Source organism: Ascaphus truei, chromosome 12 (genome assembly GCF_040206685.1).
Source record: "Ascaphus truei isolate aAscTru1 chromosome 12, aAscTru1.hap1, whole genome shotgun sequence".
Lineage (NCBI taxonomy): Eukaryota > Metazoa > Chordata > Amphibia > Anura > Ascaphidae > Ascaphus > Ascaphus truei.
In genome coordinates this window covers 33,893,641-33,917,613 of record NC_134494.1, presented here as the reverse complement: position 1 = coordinate 33,917,613, position 23,973 = coordinate 33,893,641, and the positions used below count along the sequence as shown (strand labels likewise).

Here is a 23,973-nt window from a genome sequence, read left to right as displayed (position 1 = left end):
AGGTCCAGAGGCCCCCTGCTTAAAACCTGCAGTTTGGGATTATAGAAGTATTGACTTGTGGTAATGATTTGTTGATATTTTACTGTTTATAATATGTGGATAATGTGCTATGGATTTTTATTGCCCATTGTATGATTGAGAACAGTTTTGTCTATGTAACATTTGCTACTAACTGCTATCATATATATCTCTATATTTTAGGCATGATCCCCAATAATGGAATTGCATAATGTATATCTATATATCCCTTTGAGATAGTCCCTTTAGGATTAATGTGTTTTGATAGTTCCTAGTATAGGGTTGTTTAATTGTCTGCAAGCCCTATGAAAAAGACCCACGTTTGGATATTCCCTGAGGAACTCGTACAAATGACAAAACGTGTTGGGTGACATCAGCACATTCTTCACGCTATGAAGGGAAGACCTTGCATTCTGTATAGACTTATACCTAGAGATGGGTGATTTTTTTTGCGGATTTGGATCCGCCAAGGATATGCTTGTTTCTTTGGTCCATGGATCAATCTCAAAAATGGCTATTCACCTACTGCGGATTGTTTTTTATATTCAACACCAACAATCTATTGGCGGATTCCGAAATTCCGCTGATGGATTTTAAGAATCCAATCCGCGGATTCAGCAATCTGCACGTGGATTGCTGAATTCACGGATTGGATTCTTAAAATCTGTTAGCGGATTGCGGAATCCACAAATGGATTCTTACAATCCACCCGCGGATTGTAATCGGTGGCGGTTTTGGATTCATCTGCTCAGATTGAAGCTTTAAGAATTTGTTGGCGAATCGTGCACTGCAGAACGGATCTTAAATGGCAAACTCAGTAAAATCCAGGAAACGGATTTGGAGTGGTTTGCCCATCTCTACTCACACCTAAACGTGGCTAGAGACGTACACATCTATTTTTGTCCTAGAATTTGCCAATCCGGTCCTGCTCTTCCCTCGCCGTGATCTGAGATGTTGTCATGTGCTTCTGATTTTACTATATTTTTTTACTATGATTACTACAGATGAATTGGGAAAAATAAAATAAGAAGATTTAACGCTATGGAGCTATGTTGGCCTCTCCATGCTTTCTTTTAGCGTTTCATTACTAAGTGTGATACTTGACCTATGCCTCGTGTTGATCATTTGCTAGAATGGCTATCATTGCCAGTGCAGGGAATTGTAGTACATTAGGACTAATCCTTCATGGGTTGTTTGATATTCTAATCTACTGTAAACCTTATTTTGAGAAGCCAGCAAGTTCCAACGATTAATGGACAAGGTGCTGCATCCCCATATTAACTATTCTGCTGCGCATTTTGATGACATAGTGGTAGTTATAACATATGTTTAGCCCAGTACCCCGTATAAAAAAAACAAATGATGTTATTTTGGGGGCTTGCAGGATAATATAGACAATATATTACTGGGTTCTCAACCCTTGCAGCACCTTTAACTGATATTGCTTGTTCTGACCCCGTTTGTATTTTCTCCCTGTTATGTGTCTGCTGTCATTACTCAGTGTTCATGTTGTTACAAATATAACTGTCCTCCTTGGCTTCTGTGCCTGTTGCCTTGGCAACTCTCCTCTGCTCCTCTGTGATTTGGGCTGCCCTCCTTCCCTTGCAAGTTGGAACAGTCCTTGCCTTATTTCCCACATGTTCAGGCATGTTTCCTCTTGGAACCAGCAGCCATTGTGAATAGTCACAACTCACCTACCTCTTGGTAAAGTTAATGTAATTTATCTTTCCCTGATATATTGCTACCTACCAAGTCCCCACTTTTTGCTACTGTTGTCGACCAATAAAGTTTACAGAAGTTAAAAGAAGGACTCTGTGTGCATCAACAGGGAATGAGTTAAGCTGCATGTCCCTACTCACTTGCCACGGTGTGCTTGGGGCAAGAACATTGCTCGTACAGTAGCCTTCAATAACGTTAGGTGGTCAGAAGAGTGTGAAAGGGCATTTCAGTGAATAAAAAGTTTGCTATGAAGCCAACCTGTTTTACAGTAAGTAGCCCATATTTAAAAAAAAAAAAAAAAAGGCTTTTATATTGCAGACAATGTCTCAGAGGTAGGCTTAGGGGCTTTGTTATCACAGGAGACAGATGCGGAAGAACACGCCGTCCTATATTTAAGTAGAAAAGTACTTCCTAGGGAAAAGGCATAGTCAGAGAACAAAAGAATGTCAGGCAATGAAGTGAGCAGCCCAAGCATTGCGGTACTTTTTGCTAGATAACATCTTTACACTGGTTACAGATTATGCTCCATTTAGGTGGCTGGTAATGAAAAAATCACAGCACAACATGTTATCTTGGCACAAAATCTATACCCACTATATTTACTTGTCTTATCCTTGGCACAGAAACAAGTGCACACAATGTTTTAGGGGGGACCACCTTCCCACTATCAGGTATGAGAGAGCCGCGGAGAGACAGCTGTGCACAAAAAAAGGAGCACACCTAGGATACCTGAGAAATAAGGTAATTAAAGTCATTTAAATATACTTTGCATTTCCAAATTAGCATATTTCCCAAAGTGTTTTTTAAATTACTTGAATTACCTTATTGCCCAGGTGTGTTCATTTTTGTGCACAGCTGTCTCTCTGCGTGTTGTATAATGGAGAGTTTGGGATCTCTAGCAAAGAAGGGTCTCTCTCTGTATGAAAGTTATGCTTCAAAAAGCAGGTGTGGTATGTCTGGGACTAACAGTGTTTTTCCACATCATAAATCTAATTTTGTCGCTTAATTTGTATTATCATTTGTAATTCTCTCCTACAGAAGCCTTTAACTTTTTATGGAGCCACTGACTAGCCTGAAGCAATTTTTCATCATACAATTAAAAACTGTGATCTAGCATACGCCAAGCACCCAGTCAAATGAGATGAACCATTGAAGCTCAAACAATGAATGAGACATTGCTAGAAAACGGATTTGGCGCTCCTTTTATTAACTGACAACATTTAATCAAAGTAGTAACAATGTAGTTACCATCACTATTGAATAGCTACTGGCAGTGAACTACTTACATTTAGTTTTATCTAAAGCATTCAATATTTGCATACACTGTACCTCCCTTCGCAGCACTGGTGAGCTAAAGTCATATTAAAACCTCTTGGAATACACTTTAACACATTTTCTCTCCACACATCACTTCTGACACAATCATGTCTTCGGCAATATCTACAATATGCAAGATGATGCTGCGCTGCATCCATCACTTTCCACCATGCAGACTAGTACTGTATGTTGTGCTTGCATAGAGTATCTGAAGAAAGTTTCCTGGGTATCACACGACTACACACTCTTAGCACTTTTAACGGTGTCTCAGTTGGTGGTTTTCAATCAAAGAAAGTAATACATTTTCTGTAATGATCAGACTGTCTGCCATCTGCTTTATATACAATTATATTATAGAAAAAACAACATGCTCTGGCAATATCATTAGTTAACTAAAGCCTCTCTATGATGCTGTGGTGCTGATGAAGATTTTCCAACTGATTTCACTAGTGTGCAGCAATCTGTATTTTTGTGAAGAAAACATGACCTTGTTTTAAAATAAAAACATAAATAAAGAGAAAAGCACTCGCTCCAAAGCACAAAACAACTTTTCAAATGTTGAAGCAATATAACATTTCAAGGATTATTGCACTGACATCAAAACGAAACACTCCTCGTGTCTTTGTCCGTGTCTTCGCCTCCTCGGTATTGCGTGACGGTATTGCGTGACGACGTCAGCGAGTTGCATATGTGGAGTAATCCTGTGTGTTTTGTCACTCTACATGACTTCATCAGGGGTTTTTAAGTGGTCAAATAGATGCCTTTAATTAACTCATGGTAACCATAGTAACTTAATTGATCTATCCATTAAAATTAGTAGTCATAGCAACATAATTGGTGCACTAATAGAACCGCAGTATCCCTTAATTTGTACTTTGGCAAACATTAACCCTCAATGTACCTTTTAAAACATTCAAATACAGTTTCAAATTTCAATATAAAATATAATTATAATCCATAATATGTAATTTCACATATTACAGGTAAATTAGAAAAAATATATATTTTCTTATAGCTAGGTGAGAAAATCAACTTTTATATGCATTACAATATAGATATATTTAAAGTTTCCAAACTTCATCTTCGCTTAGGAAAGATGATCTTGTTCTATTGTCCGATTAATGGGTCAGAGTTTGCTCGGGGCCAAAATATTTTTGACATTTTTGGCTTTACGAAAGATGACACTTGATTTGTCTGGGATATGCCCTCTTAAAACTGGATCACAGGTTTACATTTTTTCAATGGTTATCTAATATGCCTTTGATTTTATTACCAGACAGATTAAATTTGGTAATAAAGGCTGATAAAAAAAAATCTCCTGTATTAGATTTTTTTTAAAGTTCCTTTTTAGACAATCGATCTTTACGATCTGTTAAAAAAAGAATATTCCTTTTCAAGGATCTAAACTTAGAGTTGTAGTAGATTATTCTTCAACCAAGCTTTGATTATAATTCTTTGCAAAAAAAATAAACTTAAATTTCCTTCAAAATGGGACAAAAAAGAGAAAGAATTCTTAGTACTATCCCTATTCCTCCATGAGGGATTTTATCGATCGAATGAAAACAAGATAAGAAGAAGATGAAGAAAAGGGAGATACATTTTATCACGAGACACAATCAAGCAGCCTCACGTACTTCAAACATTACAAAGAAACATTGGAATATTCTTCAACAAGACCCAATATTGGGCAAAATCTTTCTCGATCAACTTAAAATTATTTTTAGACAAGACCAGAATCTGAAAACAATGGGAGCCCCCATGGCAATAATGAATACTAAAACTAAAGGAACCATCGAACAGTTGGTTCATGTGTGACCACATGGTAGTTAAGGACCAAAAAAATTGAAATGAGAAACATCTGCAAAATCTTTCAATATAAACCATTTTCTCAATTGCAACACGCCCTATGTGGTGTATCGCTTTTCTTGTCTTTGCGGCCAGCGATACGTGGGGAGGAACAAACGTGCCCCGAAGACCAGATTCTAGAACATACACACAACATACAGAAAGGCTACCTGCAACATGGTTTGTCTAAACATCTCGAAGAGATTCGAAAAACAAAGAAATCACCGGGCTAACAGTAAAAGGAATTGAACGGATTTAACAGAACAAACGGGGTGGAGACAGACTCTTCAATCTGAGAAAACAACATCAATTAGAGGCTCTTCAACCCCAGAGAAGCAATATGGAAATTGATCTAGCCGCCATTCTAGAATAATCAATATTTTGGACCTCATAGACCACCATATCCTGTCTTTGCATTCAATTATCAAAAAGATTTTATATATATTTTTAAAGATACACTGTAGGTATACAGATTAAAAAAAATATGTATTGTATACATTTTTACACAAAATGTCCTGTATATATGCATTTCTGTACAGTGTGTCCTGTAATAAGCTTCTTCCTTTGATGTCATAACTGATATTTCAGGTGTGAAATACTCTGAGTTTTTCCTTAATAGACTCTTGTATAGTACAATGACCCACATTACCTGTATTTTTAGGTGTCTATATGTATTTATTTTACTGTTATGTATTGAGCCTTGTCTATTAATGTATTTCTAGACCAATGCTAATTCTGGTTCTAAATACTTGGACATATGGTTTGACTCCCATTTAACTTTTGGGATGCACATTGATACCCTGACATCCAAAACATATGCCAAACTAGGTGTACTTTACAGGAACAAATCCTCCCTAAGTCTGCTGGTCAGAAAGCGTATCGTGCAGCAGATGCTAATGTCAATTATCGACTATGGGGACATAGTATACGGCTCGTCAACCCAAACCTACCACAGCAAACTTGATACTCTGTACAATTCAATATGCCATTTTTTTTCCAATACAATTACAACACACACCACTGCGAAATGCTCAAAGAGCTAGATTGGTCATCATTTGAGTGTAGGTGTAAAGTTCATCTTTCCTGTGTTGCCTTCAAATACTTTCTAGGCAAGCTACCCATCTATCTGAATAAGCTCCTCACCCCTACCACATGCAGCACTTATCATCTGAGATCTGGCTCCAAAAGACTGTTCATGGTCCAAAGGTTAAGCAAAGTATCGGCTGCTCCTCCTTCTCTTACCGTGCACCCGAAAACTGGTACAATCTACCGGAGACTCTCACAGCCACCACCAGTCTAAATTCTTTAAAAACTAAAGTTGTCTCACATTTTAATCTAGTCTGTAACTGTAACATACGCCAATAATTTATATTGTTTTTAACTGTGCATGCAATGTCTTGTATATAATGTATACCCTGATCACTTATGTAACTGTATTTGTAACCATGCATTATTTGTCATCATAACACTATGCCCAGGACATTCTTGAAAACGGGAGGTAACTCTCAATGTATTACTTCCTTGTAAAACATTTTTATAAATAAATAATATATACAGGGCTCGACAAACTAGGGAAATACCCACTCACCCCCCCAAAAAAGTAACTCGTCCCCCCAAAAAACTCCCTCACCCTCCACCCTCCTCATGTCTCTTACCTGCGGCGGGTTCTGGCTGCGTGGTGTGGTGATCTCCACCTTCTTCCCTACAAATTGTACTCCCTGCAGGTTCTGAAAAAATGGCCATGGCAATGGGACACCGTGACATCACGGCATAACGCAATGTGGTGCAGCGTGATGTCACACACACACACCATCTATGGGCGTGTTTCCACAGGTGAAATGGCACACTAGCTCCTCCCCCTTCTTGTGTGTGGTTGATTCAAATAAATGGTCACTTTTCCCACTAGTGCAGTTTGTATGTTCCGCTGCAGCGCACCACTGGTTGCAATAACATTGGCTACATCTGTGTGTAACCCTGCCCCCCCCTCCTCTGGGAACTACACTGGCCACTGCTTCTGTGTGGTCCTGAAGCCTACCTGTGGTGTCAGGAGAAGCTGAGCTGCATGATGGTATGGGCAATGGGACAAGATTTAGGGACATATTTCTTACTCACTCATGGTACAGCACCTCCAGCCGTGATAGGATTCCAGGATGTGAGATATCAGTTCCCATCACAAGATGTCTCCCTCCTGCCCAGTAACTGACAACTAGGCAGAGGTCTGGATGAACAAGCAGCTTAATTCAGGGCATCACACAGCATCTTCAGCAATATCATCTTCTGCATATGCCCCAGGACTTCTGGACGGTCCTTTGTCTCTCCACTTCTCTGCTCCAGGTGGTCTTTGGCTAGCCAGCCCAAGTGAACAAGCTTACCCCGCAATGGGGAAGACTCACAGTTCCCGCCATCACATCACCCTCCTTCACCCTAGCCAGGGATCAGGGAGGGACATACTCACCCTGCTTACTCTAGTAGGAGCAGGGAGTAAGCACACATCCTCTATCTCCAATGTGGAGAGGAAGACTTCTCTCTGCTTCCTTCTCTCAAGGCTCCAGAGAGAGACTCCTCTAACTTAGCCTACTCCCCCATAGACATTTCTGGAAAGGGTTGGGCTCATGGACTGTACCCACCTACACGGGGCTGTACACAAGCCATGAGACACCACCTACCTTCTTTCACTTTCTGGGGAAGCCGGAAGGGGTGGTCTTGGGCCCACAGATTAACTTTCTAATGCCTGGATCTTAACAGGACTTTCAAAGCAGATACACTATGTGGGGAGAAACAGGTATAGCTGGACATACCCTGTTACATGTGTTTCTCTCTCTCTCTCTCTCTCTCTCTCTCTCTCTCTCTCTCTCTCTCTCTCTCTCTCTCTCTCTCTCTCTCTCTCTCTCTCTCTCTATATATATATATATATATACTGTAGCATAACAAAAGTTAGTTTGATTGTTCCCCCATTGTTTCTGCATTTCCTGAGATGAATATTGTGTGCCATATTTACTAAGTGATGCTACTCCGCAAGAAACTTTCCAGCACCAGAAGACACCTTATTGCCCATTCAAGTGAATGACCCCAAAGGTGTTTTCTGCCACCAGAAGTAGTACGACAATATCACCTTGTGTTTACACTTTAAAACTCTAATATATGTTACAAAGTGACATTTCATCATTATCTTTTACAGTGCTCAAAGACGTACATACTACCAGGTACGTCATGTGAACTGTTGGGTTTTTATAAGGGTTCACCAGGCTGACCACTCTGGACCACTTAGGTTCACCCTGACTAACGACTCTATTTAAATTTTCAGCATTCGGGGTCTGGTTGCATCATGTGGGGACTCCATAATTGATTACACTGGTATACCATGAGTATTACGCTAGTCTGGAGACATTCTGGTTCTGTGTGACCCCTGGCACTCTAAAGGTGAAAGCATTTAGCATTGTATGAGAAAACAACACAATAGTACACTTTGGAGTATTATGTATTTACATTTCACTAGGCTTAATGTATCAAGCTTCAATATGGGATTCTTGGAAAATCACTTAGTTTGAGACACTGTAGTTGATGTTTGAAGAAGAGTGTGAGAGGAATGTCATTATTTGCTAAGAACTTGCAGTCTAATGGGCATATGTGCTTGTACATGACCTTGTATTATAATCCTTCACTCTGTGAAGTAGTTTTATCTAATAACATGAATTAAATATAGAAACAACACCCTTATATGTATTCACCGAGAACAGCTTCCTAATAAATCACTGTGCTATTTAAGAAATGGGTGAGAATGAATCAATTACCGGTAACGTTACAATGATTTTGAAAGGAACAGGGACATATGTGAGTACAGACGGCAGAATTTATAAGCATGAACCATTGGAGATACAACTGATGTGTGAAATGATCTGTAAAAAGAAAATGAAATAAATCCATTGCAATAACTCTTTATTTTCGTGCACATGTTGTAGAGGTATGATTATTGCAATAGTTCATTATAAAAACTGGTTTGCTGGTTTTCTTCTAACAAATAGTGAAGTACTGTACCATTATTTTGACACAGTATCATTAGAAATATATATATATACTGTACATATATCTTATATACCCAATATCTATATATATAAGCACACTTATACATGCAAATCTAGTGACAACAGCAAATATAGTTGCAACTGCTCATAAACAAGTGTATTCCATGTTCACAAAACATGTATATAATATACATTGGAATCTTCCATTCTAAGAGCTCTAGCACAAATATAAGCGCAAAGTCTTTATTTCAATGCAAATTGCGCTGAAAGTATCTGTGCTAGTCAGCGTCTATGTAGTCATCTTAGTTGAGACATTTTTGGGTATGTTTGTGTCTGTCTGTGATGAGGTGAGGAATTTATGGAGCAAGTGGGAGGTGCTAGGGAGGCGTTATATTTGCATATTGGTGCAGGTCTATGTATTAAGGAATATGATACTTGTGTTACTTTTCTTGAACATTTTCTGCGTTGGTTTTCTCCGTCACCTTAAAGGTTGTGTTAGGGTTTTCTTTTTAGTGTAGAATGTGCCAAAAATATTTAATGTTTCAGGCTGAAAAGATATATATTATATATTTATATTTTTATGAAATGTTGAGTCAAATCCTTCAGCGCAGACTTTCTTGATACATAGACCCATAAATTTAACGTAGAGATGTCTCTGGAAAAATAGCAATACAGAAGAAGGTTGGAGTAGATGGAACAACTGTCCCTTTCCATCAACTTCTAGTTGGACAGGAAGTCCAGGAGAAAAAAAAATATGGAAGCGCAGTCAAAGGGGTACTGGTAAGATAACACCTTTATATTAAATTATGTCAATATAATCACAAACAATAACAATAATTGTCAAAATAAACTCAAAAGATAATAATAAAAAACAAGTGGAAGTGGGTGCATTACTGAGAGGCGATCAAGCAAGTTCCTGCTAAATGAATGTCAGAGGGGTAACACCAGGAAAACTCCTGGCTTAAGATCAAAGTCTTGTGACCAGAGAAGTGTCCCCAGATGGATACGTAAAACATAAGGGGATATGATGTTGAGGGGTTGCCCGTGGGTTGAGTCAATGCTCAGTGTGCTCACCCAACTTCAGCCGATGGCTCGTGGGGGCCCGATGGTTCTCCCAAATCAACACTGTGACGATAGCTTACACAGATCTATTAATATTACACAAAAATAACTGGGTTTGAACTGAACGAGGCTTAAGATATAATAAAGTGATTTTATTCCTTAGGATAGGTGAACACACGAATAATACAGTAACAGACAAGAAGTACACTTACTTAGGGAATGAGAAGTTTGATGTAGCATTTCTCTTCAGCAATCAGGTAATCATTCAGGTGATATCAGGTAACCATATCAGCAAACGAAGACGACCAAGCATATATGGGGAACAGCAGTTTATAAACCTTTTGTCCCTCTATCCTTAACCTTAAGTACCTGTGATTGGTTTTCAATTACCTCCAGCCAATCTTTGATGGGGGAACACATTTTAGTACATGCCCCCCTGCTAGCTGGCACAGGCGCAGTAGAACTCTGGGGTCTCATTTCTGTAGCCCCACATGTGCAAATGGAATGCCAGCCAGTCTACCCATCTGGATCTCTGACAGGAAAACCTTTGTTGGAATGTGATAAATGGGACACTTAAACTGCTCTGGTTTGAGCCTCCTCCGCCCTCAAATAAACAGGGAGGGTGATAAAACCCTTTGAACAATACTTAAGTCCTAGACATTGGGTCGCCTCTAGGGCCACCTGCTATCCTGGTATGCAAAGGAATCTCCTCTGGGTCTTTGTCCATACCTTGGGACACAGTATTAAACATAAAACATAAACGTATTAAAATATCCGGTTCTGTTGGGTCTAGCAGAACCAAACTTCCCAGTTCTTATGGCCGGAACTGGGACACCATATGGTCCAAAAAGCGACTTGCTACGACCTACGGAACCGGAGATACACAAATGCACATTAAATCATTTTCTATTTTAATACAAAAATCTCCGCTAACAAAGAAATCTCAGCTTTTCACTAAATCCCCATTGAAAACAACGGGCTTCTCCGCCATAGACTTTCAATGGTAAATTGCCGCCATTGAGGTCAATGGGGTTTCTCCGCCATTGAAGTCTACGGGAAAAGTCCCGAACTTTCAAGGGGGTCCATACTCTGTCGGGTTGGTCCAGGAGGGTCAAGGATGGTTCTGCAGTGATGCCGGAGCAGTGACTGCAGATACCCCAAACCTTGATCCGCTGGGCCCTCCGGAACCGGGGATATGGAGTACCAAAATACAGCATTTCACACTTAGTCATTTTTCTGAGCCGTTTCTGTCGCCGCCGGCAAAGCCTATGGCGCGACCCGTTCTTCTCGGTTCGACCCTTCTCGGGGGTCCAGGATTTGGGGTCAAGTTGTGGTTGTGGTCGAGTGGGGGGAAGCCTAGGAACTAGGAGCAAAAATAATTTTATTCCTAGGGGCCCTAGAACTGTTTATTCCCTCGCCACTTGACGTTGACCTTGACTTGTAAGTGTTCAAAGCTCTCCTATTGAAAATGTATCCGCTTTGCGGTTTGCGGTCTGGACGGCAGCCAACTTGTTCTTCAAAAGTTACCTCGAGGAACCTCCATTGAAGTCGATGGGCCCATTGACTTTCAATGGGAAACCGCCGCTCTCCCTCTCGGACGCCACCTGCTGGTCTTTACAGGAAACAGGACTAAAACAACAAGATTCTCCATTAGAATGCATGGAGCCCTAATGGCGGCCAAGGGGGACCTGCAAAATGGTGCCTGAAAAGGTGGGAAAACTTCACAAAGAGCTATAATCATTAAAGGACTATTAACCCTTGTGCTCCCGGATGGATTCTAGTGTGTGTGTGTGATGCAGACATTGATTAAACCAGACATTACAATGGAACAGGGGAACAGGGGAATACACATGTATATGTCATTACAGGGGTTAAATCACTGTTCTGGGTCTTAGCCCAGTTAACCCTTTGACTCCCGGGGGAGGTCATGGGATGGCCAAATGGGGTGTAACCCCTTTAATCCCAGGCCACCCCCTTTCTCCCTCTACAAACACCTCCGGTCACGATGGCTCGTGGGGGCCCGATGGTTCTCCCAAATCAACACCTCCAGTCACGATGGAAAGAGCTGACTCTGCACAGCCCACCGAGTTTCCGTGTGTGACGTCACTTCCGGATGTGACGCGATGACCCTTCCCGGTTGTCTCAGGGCATTTCACCAATGAATGGCTTCGTCAGGGATACCACAGTACTAGCTGGTGAAACGCGTAGGAGGAGAAGCCAAGGGTCTGTGCTCTCATTTGGTGAAGTGGAACTACCAGCACTGTAACGTGCGTCTGTGAGGGCAGCACTCGTCATCGTCTTGTTGGCCTGCTAATCTGATACTACTACTGCGGAGGAGGATCGCACAGCCCTGAGACAACCGGGAAGGGTCATCGCGTCACATCCGGAAGTGACGTCACACGCGGAAACTCGGTGGGCTGTGCAGAGTCAGCTCTTTCCATCGTGACTGGAGGTGTTGATTTGGGAGAACCATCGGGCCCCCACGAGCCATCGGCGGAGGTTGGGTGAGCACACTGAGCATTAGCTCAACCCACGGGCAACCCCTCAACATCATATCCCCTTATGTTTTTCGTATCCATCTGGGGGCACTTCTCTGGTCACAAGACTTTGATCTTAAGCCAGGAGTTTTCCTGGTGTTACCCCTCTGACATTCATTTAGCAGGAACTTGCTTTGATCGCCTCTCAGTAATGCACCCACTTCCACTTGTTTTTTATTATTATCTTTTGAGTTTATTTTGACAATTGTTGTTATTGTTTGTGATTATATTGACATAATTTAATATAAAGGTGTTATCTTACCAGTACCCCTTTGACTGCGCTTCCATATTTTTTTTTCTCCTGCAATTCTATTTATCTCAAGGACAGGGGGTTCCTTGTTTAGGAAGCTGCGGTATCATTTGGGTTTTGGTTTTTCAACACATTTACCTTTTATGTTGCCAGACCCTACATGCTCCGGATTGGTTCATGTCAAATTATATATTTTATATTTATTTGAATCATTTTATAGGAGTTAGTCCAGTATTTTAAGTTGCAATATTTATTTGGCGCACCCTCTCTCTTTTTTTCTTTTGCTTTTGGACAGGAAGTCCACTAGGAGATCCTTGCTTGTCACTACCCAGATGCTTTGTCTGCAGTTTATCCGCTGTAGGACATAAAAATAGGATCAATGAAGCACAGTTAAGACTTGTGGGTATTCTATCTTTGCTATGTTTCTAAATTTGACTGCACTTCAAAGGCAGAATACCAAAGAGTAGACAAACCAGATGTGTCACTTGCTGTGAGCCTCAGTTTGAGTCCCTGAAGTTATTTTTATTGATAACCTAGCTAAAAGAAGTGGTGGCAGCTGTCACTCCATTCCCCAATAATTGTAGTGGCTCAAAGAGCTGCGTGTACAGCATCGCCTCTGCTACTAATATTTTTTTCGTGTAGTGCCAAGGCAAAGCATACAGAACATTAAAATACAGGTAACGAAACAAAGAGAATACCTGTAAATAGAGTTTAAAACCTAATGAAATTATGTAAAAATGCCTCTACATATACGGTAGTGCCGATGAGTATTCTAAAACAAAACTGGGGCAATCACCAACAAGACCCAGGTACATCCTGGGTACATGCTGGGTACATGCTGGGTACATGCTGCAACATTTCAGTGACATTTCTGCAGGCAGACTAATGGCCCATCAGGTTAACAGCGGGGGTCCCTGGCAGTCCCATTCAAACTGAATGGGACTGCCAGGGACACCTGCTGTGTTAATCAGATGGGCCATTAGTCTCTGCAGAAATGTCACTGAAATGTTGCAGCATGTACCCAGCATGTACCTGGATCTTGTTGGTGATAGCCACAGATTTTCCAAGGCAAGTTTAAGGCAAGTTTTAGAATACTCGTCGGAGCACCTGTACAGTCAATAGTTTTAAGATCACCAGTGTGCAGGCTCCTGCAGATTCATTTAACTCTTTGGTAGTTTGTTGCAGGTCACTTTTACCAGTGAGAAGGTTAAAGGATAGCTTTCCATGTTTACTCTATACAGAATCAGTGCTTCCTGAAAACGAACATTTATCTTCTGGTTGCACCTGTTTCTAGTAAGGTTTATATGCTGCACTCTTCCAAATGTGTCTCAATTGGAGTAAGACATTTGGAAAGTGTATGATTTTGTAATGCATTACATTTCTAATAAAACAAACAAGTTGAATATTAAATACATTGGGTCAAGTCTTTTATTAAGGTGGTGAACTCAGCAGTATGTACAATCATTGTACCACACACTGCTGCTTTAAATGTACTTATTCAGTAATTGCTATGTCAGGATAATACTGTAACTCTCTGACTCAGTAAAACATAGATCAGCGCTGTTTCTAGTTCAAAGAAAAATTACTAGTGCAGGTGTTTCCCAGATCTGTGCAGCTCTCCCTGCTGTGTGTGTACGTATTCAGTATGAGGGATGAGTTAGAACAGGATTAGTTTTGCTGCATAGAATTATTTTGCTCTCTGCTGCTAGTTGTACCTCGTCTATTCCAAAAACCCATTCCCCATACCATCCAACGCCTTAGATTCTCATATCAACAAGCTTTATGTACAAGCATTCTTTAAAACATTTCAGTAAACTTGAAAATGATAAGACTACACAATATTTTTCTGAAACACAAGCAACCATGGCATGGGTAAAAGGGTAATAATGACAATAAATCTAAATACAGCTTAGGAATTTACATTTTCTAAGGTTACTTACTGTGTGTATATACACTGCTTGTATCAATGCTACTCTGCATTCTGAGCATCTGTCACAGCCTGTGCCTTACTGTTAAAACTATCATGCTTACTAATTCTAAGTCATAGGTGTATATGTATCAAGGCAATTTTGGAGCAAAATTTAGGCATTTTCACCCTGCACCAATTTATCGAAGCATTTTTCTCCAATTTCCCCTCGCCTGCCTCAGCTCACTCGGTGAGTGCGAGAAGGAGGAATTTGAGAGGAGTTACATGGTGCACTAATTATAATAAGATGTATCACAATATGTGTATCTCTGCACCACTCTTTATATCTTTTATTTGCCCAAACAAATCATCCACATCTGAAGTGGCAGAGGTCTAACATACTGCATCAGCTGTAAGAAACTGTTCTACCTTCACAGTTTTCTACCATACAGATACAATATGTAATAGTTTTTCTCACAGAACCCTATTGCAGGAAATAATGTTCCCCTTTGATGCCTGAAGCTACCAATGAATTGCAAAGGATTGCCATCAGGCACCAAAGAGCTTAGATACAAAACTGTGTGGGCGCTCTATATAAACTGATAGGATGATGATTCCTGAAGAAGCAATTAGCGAAACGCGTAGAATCTGTTCCTGACGTTTCCCCTGGAGCCTCACCTGTAAGACGAGACTCGTCACTCTCCACCAAGATGCCGTCCAGAACAGATGTCACTTCCGGGTACACACAGGGCCGCGCTTGCACCAGACGCCGAATGTCACGAAGGGACCAGAGGGTGAATGCCAAAGACCCCGTACATTGTATGTCACACATTTAAAAAATGTGAGGGTATCTCCTACTCTTTGTTTGCACAATTCATATTTTGCATACAATATTGCCCTATGAGAATTCTTCTCTTTATTATTTGTATGAATTACCTGGGAGTCCTCCTGTATATCGCATTCGAGTGCCTGATCATAATAGCTCCCATCATAGAGATTGGATCTCTGACACGCTCCATATCTGCATCTAATCTGTGAGTTGGACTGACCTATATTTACTTAGAGCCATAGCCCATTTCATTATTGGTCGCACTATTGTGTGTTTTTTATCTTTTTCATGTTCACATTGTGAAATATTCTGCGCTCGCCCTACCTGGAGAAACAACCAAAGAAGTAACCATGCAACATAAACAATCTACAACTAAAACGCAAAAAGCACAACATCCAGATGTGCAAATATGAATCACTTAGAAGACCATGACTAGCTAACCACTTCTAAGGGGGTTATAAAGCCCTACATTATTAATATTATATATTTTTATCACATATTCCAGGTTGGCTATTCTTATCTTGCCTACGTACTATATATAGTGGCCGTTAGATACATAGGCAAGATACTGTAGGCTTAATGCCAGCTTGGTGTACTGCAGGTGATAAGGATTGTAATGAGAGAGAAAGAATCCCTATTGTGTGGCACTAGAAAACACCCTACAGTTTACTTAAAAATAACTTTAGACCCCATTATTTGATAATACGAACTTTGCTCCGGAACTGAACAATAGAGATTTTGCAATTTGGAAACAAAAGGGAATTCTAAGGTTTAATGATTTGGAGGCACGGAAAAATATGAAATCATTTGATCAAATTAAGGCAGAAAAATAAATCCCCCAATCTGAATTCTTCAGGTACATACAAATAATAGCATTTTATTCAAAAGCAGCACCCTTCTCCCCATTAACAAATGTTGAACACCTCTGTTTGTTAGAAACAGACACCAGTGGACTTACTTCCCAAATGTACAGAGAGAGTCTGTTCAGGATGGGAGTACTCTCGACCTCCACATTACACTGCTCAATGGGAGGAAGACCTAGGGGAAACGCTACAATCAGCAGACTTGGAGGAAATATTCTTTTCCACTGAGAAAAGTTCAATCTTCACATCACTGAAGAAGAACGCATATAAAGTATTGATGAGGTGGTACCTCACCCCATTAAAACTATCCAAATTCATCGAAGGGTACTCCCCATTGTGTCCCCAAACAATGCGGCGAACAAGCAGATCTGTTGCACATTCTGTGGTCTTGGCCTTGTACTCAGCTCCTCTGGAAGGAAATTCACATTTGGAAACAGAGGATTTTGGAACTGAGATACCGTTTGATCCATGGCTGTTTCTCCTGAACAGCCAAGCCCAGCAGTTTTCCAGAGAAGAAAATAAACTGATTTTGCATATAGCAACTGCGACGAGGTGTGAGATCAGAAAGACTCTCCAGTTATTACAAAAATTAGGAATAAAATGTGGTTCATTTGTCGAATGGAGATGCTTACTAGCCTTGTAAATGACACCTGAAACAAAGTACCGGGACTCTTTTCCAGCTGCAGCCCTGCCCCCCGTGTGCGGGTTTTCTGTATACCATATATTGGGACTTGGCTGAGGCTAACATCAGAGCTCAGGATGTGGGGAGATCGGAACGATTTTTATAAATTGTAAGTGCTATTTTGCAAATTTTTTACATAAAGCATTATTTATTTTTATTGTGGATGTCTCTCTCTTTTTTTTTTTTTTTTTTAGGTCTGTACTAGTGATGTACTGGGTACCTGGAAATTAACCGGTAACAGGCCATATTTAAAGTACCCAGAAATTACCTGGAACCGGAGCTGGGACCCAGTGCCGGGTAATTTCCGTTCTTCACAGCTCCCTCAGTCCTCCTCTTGGAGAACGGCAGGAGCAGAGCAGAAGAAGAGGAGGAGGACCATGGTGACATCCTGGTGATGGTGGAAACGGAGTACGACATTCTTCAGCCAGTGGCAGCAGAGGATGACATCTTTCACAGCCGGTGTCGGTGGGAGCAGAGGAACATGTGACAGGAGCAGGAGCGTTACTATTGGACAGTCGGGGAGGAGCTGCGCTGGAGCAGTGGCAGACACCGGAAGTCACTGGCTGCAGGTAAGTAAAAACTACCCGGCCGGACTGTCATTTTTTGGACCCGTACATCCCTTGTCTCTAAGTTATGTTCACAGAGGTTTCTTTACTATTGTGGGATAGCTGTTAGAGATTTTTAATAGACATTCAAGGCATTAGCAGCTCACAATCAACAATATCTATCACAATATTGCCAAGTGTGCCAAGACATTTACTTGGGACATATAAATGGGAGGCTTCTTATGTTAGTGCAGGGGGGCTCAACTCAAGTCCTCATTCCCCCCCCCCATCAGGTCAGGTTTTCAGGACATCCCAGATTCAGCATAGGTGGCTCAATCAGAGGCTTAGTCAAAGAGTGCGTCACTGATTGAGCAACCTATGCTGAAGCAGGGACTGATCGGGCCACTTGTGCTGAAGCAGTGAAGGATTGAGCCACTGGTGCTGAAGCAGTAATATCCTGAAAATCTGACCTGTTGGGGGGTGGGGGGGCTTGACGACTTGAGTTGAGCGCCCCTGTATTAATGTATGTGTAATTCTGCGGAGATATAACTAAAAAAGTATTCTCTGCTGGACTGAAACTGGTTTGCTGGACAGTGGCTGACTTGCTTTTGCCAAAACCAAAAAGGCTGGATATTTTGTGTTTAAAAATAGAAGCTCTAATAAGGGCAATTAAAAGTGAGCCATATCCTACCGGATAAAACAAATCTGTGCTGCATGGTGAAAAGCACTTTAAAGAATCTAAATTCTTTAACATTATACCACACATTATATAAGTTATGGTGGGTAAAAAAGTGACAAAACCCCTCCACAGTACAGTACAGTACAGTGTACAGTAAATAAAACTATCATGTGTGAGCACATTCACATCGTCTCAGGTCGGAAACCCCATTATCTCCTAGCTTACAGCGCTTCCACTGCAGCCAGGGATATTTTTATTTGCTTAAAGCAGCAGTCCAAGATGCAGGTTTTTTCATTTCCCCCCCCGCACCCCTTTAATACTATATGTGTAATATGTGTAATATGTAATTAGCTAAATTGCCGATCGATCCGTTCTCCTGTGATCAATCGACAAAGATTCGGTTCAGGGGCTCACTAAATGGCTGTCCGTGCAGCAGATGAGGATCAAAGATGCAGAGTTCTGTGGGGAAGATCATGTGACCAGGCAGTCACCAGATACAATTGGTGCACTGCTAGAGAGAGGTCAGGGCTCAAAAAGGGGTGTGCCAGAGCCTGTTTCAGAAGAGGAAGGGGCTGTCACTTTGTAAATAGTTGTTATAGAAACAAAACATTCTTGTTACATTATAATACATAAAAAGTGTAATTCAGATTTTTTTTTTTTTAAATGCTACAATTATTTTCTCATAGTGCAGAACTGATTTATTTCAAATAAAAAAACACGTGTAGGACATTGCTTGTTCTGCAGCTTTAACATTTTACCAAAGGTAAATGATGAAACAAGAGCAAGGTGTCAGAAACTGAAGCTGGAGGATAGTGGGCACCGCTGGAATCATGTAAGGAAGTACTAAATTACTGAGGGGTACAGTGGGCTCAGCTAGAATGTAAGAAAGTATTACATTACAGTGAGGGTATACGGATGGACATGGGGAGCCGGATCTCGGTGAAATAATAGAGGTGATTTCAGGAGTTCAAAAATGTGTGTATATACTGTACAAAAGACAACAAAATCTTAATGGGTGCCAGAGATCAGATACGATGTAACATTACACAGCAGGTAGATGAAATGTACCGTTTGGGTGAATCTAGTGATATTTACACGCTGTCACTTTTTATGTTTGATCATTTAAGTGTTTCTTGTGCTTGTTCACCAAAGCATTTAGTCAACATTACTTTTCAGTACCTAAAAAAATACCGACATGAAAGACATGCAGTTTATTGCCTTATGGACACACAGTAAATGACGAGTAATCCATCAGACATTCTCCAAACTACTGTTACTAGTCAGAAAGGGAAGCCACATTAAAAGAGCTCATTAAAATATGTTAATGTGACTGGCAAACAGTGCTAAATTATTCATCAGCTGTTTAACAAATGTACAAAAAACAACGCATATAAGCTTTATTTCTCAGCTAATTCTTACTTTTTTGGTTAGGAGGTAGATGTTTTTTTTTTTTTTTTTGCTTTTGTTCAGCACGGCTGCTAATGTTTAATTAGAAATTGATTAGCTTTAAGGTTTTCTAATGTAATCAGCAGAAGTAGATTTAGATTGACACTAAGGTATGTACTCAAATTAAGGACCTATCGCATTGCATTTAACGCTGAACATTTATCAGTGATAAAGTAAAAGCTTATTTATTTATGACAACAAGACAAAACTGGATCATTACCGCGTTGAATGGATACACGGCTGTTTTGGATTTAATTAAAGCTTTTGTAGGCTTCTAAATAATCAAGAGAATTTTAAATACAGTTTTTGCTACTGCAGCTATAATTAAATACTGCATTATTTTGACACTTTTTCCTTTGTTCTAAACCGGACAGCAAATAAGCAATTACATGTTGTTAATGTGCATGAATGTCAGGACTCAAATGTCTGTAACTAAGATATAAACTGTAGGAAAAACTATTTCACTGGCTAATTAATTAAAACTATGGTGCGCAGCAAATGTTACAGCACAATACTGGCTCTTAAACTTTAACTATGAAATGAAGGGTTTCAAAAACTCACGTACACTCAAATACGCGTGTTTCCAGCACTTATGGAATGTTATCTTTAGATAATAGGGGGATGAGTTGATTTGTGTACTAATTAGCTTTAGCCCAGTTGCATTAGGATTACAACAATATGATTGACGGTTTTATACATCCAACCTCCAAACCAGCCATTTTACCCCTAAATAGACATTAAAGTAGCCATGTTGAAAACCTATTATGCATCTTCTTATTAAGGTAATTTGCTGAAATGCTGCCCATTTTCCTCTGTTTGCAGAAGGTGGAGGGTTGGAATATAGCAATATGAGGAAAGAATGGATGCACATACAGCATATTAGTTCAATGCCATCTTCTTTTAGCTTCATTGTTTTGATCACAACCAATTCTTGGATTAAACTACTGACGGTAACCTAATCTGCCTAAAAAATGTCCAGGTGAGCTATGCAAATGAACACACGCGTTTTACACAAGACTGCAGCTTTTGCGATTGATACTGTATTTTTATTAAATGAACTCCTGCTTGGTATTAAATCTCACGTATTCTTACATAGTCCATGTTAATGTACAGTATGATTTTTTTTTTTTAGAAAGGTGAGTTGTAAACCACATTCTGTGTTTTAGTAAATGTTTGTAATTATCAAACGTTACTGCAATAACTGTGGTTTTGGTTTGTGGTAGATTACATTCAATTAATCATTCAATCATACAGTATATTCATACTTACTCCTTTCTACAACTTCACTGCAAGAGACTGAACAGAGGGGCTTTTGTACACATGCAAATGACTGAAAATAGGCAGGATGGGGGGGGGGGGGGGGAGGTTAGTAATCCAAACTGAACACAATCAGAATAGCACAAATATTGCTATAAAAAAAGTTTGTATAGTTCTTTGTCACCATCTTCAAACTGGTGATATAAGCAACATTAATCAAATCATAGAAAATGTATTGGCATAGAAAGTAGAGATAAAGCTCCTTACATATACATTAGTTTTAACATCCACATTCCATTTTTTTTTTTTTGTAGTTTAAATTGATATTCACAGACTGTTTTAAAGGATTTCCGGTTGAATGACTTTTGTAAAAAGTAATAAAATGCTCTTTTCGGATGTGAAAATAAATAAGGATTGTTGAGGTCACGCTCAAGTAATATTATTTAGAAACCCACATCTATTAGACACCACTCATAGCCTTCAAGTGCAAATTATGAACTGTCAGGATAGTAGGATATTCTCATTTAAAATCACTGGAGTAGAACACATTTCAGACTTGCTCACAGTTGCTGTTCTGCAGGTTTTAATGCTGTGTTCTATGTAACCTCTGGCATATTCTCAGTCTACAAACTGCATCCGTTCTTTTCTTGTGGGGCTATATGACATAACGTCCATGGCTTGTGCCATGCTAGTGACCTAGAACTAAGGAGATCTAGCCTCAAAGGTCATACCTGATGTGATACGCTGCATACTGTAGGAAGAAAATAACTGTAGTTAAAAGGTTATGAACATCCTTCAAAATCAATAATACAACCAGATGAATCTGATGTACAAGATATAAAATGTGCTTTCATTGCAAATTACAAGGTTTAGTACTGCAATAAAAAGCAGATTGTAGAACTACTAAATAGGAAAACAAACACAATCATAATATCAATTAAAATTGGATTGAAGCCTATATATACACGTAGAGCAGACATTTGAGCAGCTCATTTTATTGACATTTACAGTTGTGTTTTTTTTCCCCTCCAAACTGGGGGGTTTCCTGCAACACAAACAAATTCTCTTGCCACATTGTTTGCCTCGGTTTCTCTGGAAGACCAGGATGATCCACATCAGCATAATAATATACAGTATATAGAAGAATAGGGATTGGTATGCGACTGCAGCGTCCAGGAATAAAGCACCATCAGCTCACCAGATGTGGAACAAATAAAAACGTTTATTCAACTACATAAAAACAATGAAAAGACAAACAAAATACAAAAAAAAACCAACCTCCTACGCGTTTCAGGCTCTAAAAGCCCTTTCTCAAGGAGTATGGTTGGGACTGTGAGTAAAGCTTCTTAATATAGCCCCTCCTGTGTACCTAAAAGGCAGCTGTGGGTAATTGCAATTGATTATAATCACATTTGTTGTAATGACAATGAAAAACACACACATGATATAAAGCGTAACTTACTCCATAGAAATTAACAAAAAACGAAAGATACATATTATACATAAAGTATAATCCATCATAAAATGTAATAAATTCGTAATAAGGATCTATCATGGTTCAAGTTTGTGGTGGAGAAAAAACTGATTGGTAATAAATTGCAAAAAGCAAAATATATATAAAGAACAGTTAATTCCCTTGTCAAGTATAGCAAATAAAATGTTAAGGACTCTAAAAGGAAAGGAAGAACCCTAGATATAGTATAATGTTGGTATGAAAAAAATGAAAAAATGAAGAAATGAAAAAGTAGGGATTATCCGAATATAATGATAAATTCTTGGAAAATCATTATCTAATGCAGGGGAGCGCAAACTTTTTGTGCTGCGACCCCTGTCACTCTGCCCCTGGCTCTCGCGCCCCCCTGCCTACCTTCTTTCGCGTCAGATGACGCTGCGTGGGTGTGTGACGTCAGGTCACATGGTGCCGCGGCGTCTATTGACGCCGCGTTGCCATGGCGACGCAACACAGACGGCTGAATCCCGGTAAGTAAATAGTTGTAGGGGCCTCACGCGATCCCCCGGCATTTAATTTAAATGCCTGGGGGAAGAGCGCGGGGCCTCTGCAACTGCCCTCGCCCCTCCAGCACAATCTCCCGACCCCTCTGGGGGTCGCGCCCCCCACTTTGCGCACCGCTGATCTAATGTATAGATATCAAGTGGATTTGTATCAACCCACTTATCAATTAATATATTGCTATCAATACAAGAGATCAAAGGCTCTTACAGGAATATGGCAGATACAATCATAGAGAGACCATGTATAATATTAGTTGTTTAAAGAAAATATTTTAGATCCCACTCTGTATTTAACCCTTTAGGGATCAGTGTATCCAGCGTGAAAATCCAGTGAGCCTCTCTGCGGTAAAGTGCATTATCTCTATCTCCGCCTCTGTAGTGGATCTTAACATGTTCGATACCAAAACATTTCAAGTTATTGAGGGACCCATTCTGGCATATGCTGAAATGTTTGGACACTGGATGCATCTGATCTTTTTTTCAAAATGAGTCTCATGTGTTCAAGAATTCTCAATTTGAACATACGTGTGGTCAAACCTATATATTTCTTGTTGCACCCACAAACCAACATATAAATCACGTATTCAGTCCTACAGTTTATAAAACAAGAGATATTATAAGATTTAGTATCATCTATATTGGTAAACACTTTAGACCGTAAAACATATTTGCAAATTTTGCATTTCCCGCAAACAAAGCACCCTACTAGTTTAGGAAAGAATTTTTTTTTAGTAACCAATCTATCCTTCAGGGATCAGTAACATACTCATGTTAAAATAATAAATGACACGTTATAAAATGCACATATTATAAAAATGCACCAATATCTTTGTCTGCGTTGAGACCTCCAGGATGCATCATTTTAAGACGATGGATCCAGAAAGTTCCTCTTCTGGGTAAATCTACAGTTCGACTGCCCACTCTCCAATGAGCTGCCACATGTTCTATACATTTATAGATTACACTTTTGGAACAGGAATCAT

The 23,973-nt window shown here is 39.9% G+C and overlaps 1 protein-coding gene across 3 annotated transcripts in view; it reads right to left on the bottom strand.

The window, feature by feature from the left end:
- The window catches only part of LUZP2 (leucine zipper protein 2), a 304,222-nt gene that overhangs the window by 212,501 nt on the left and 67,748 nt on the right, over nt 1-23,973 (bottom strand). The window lies entirely within an intron of this gene.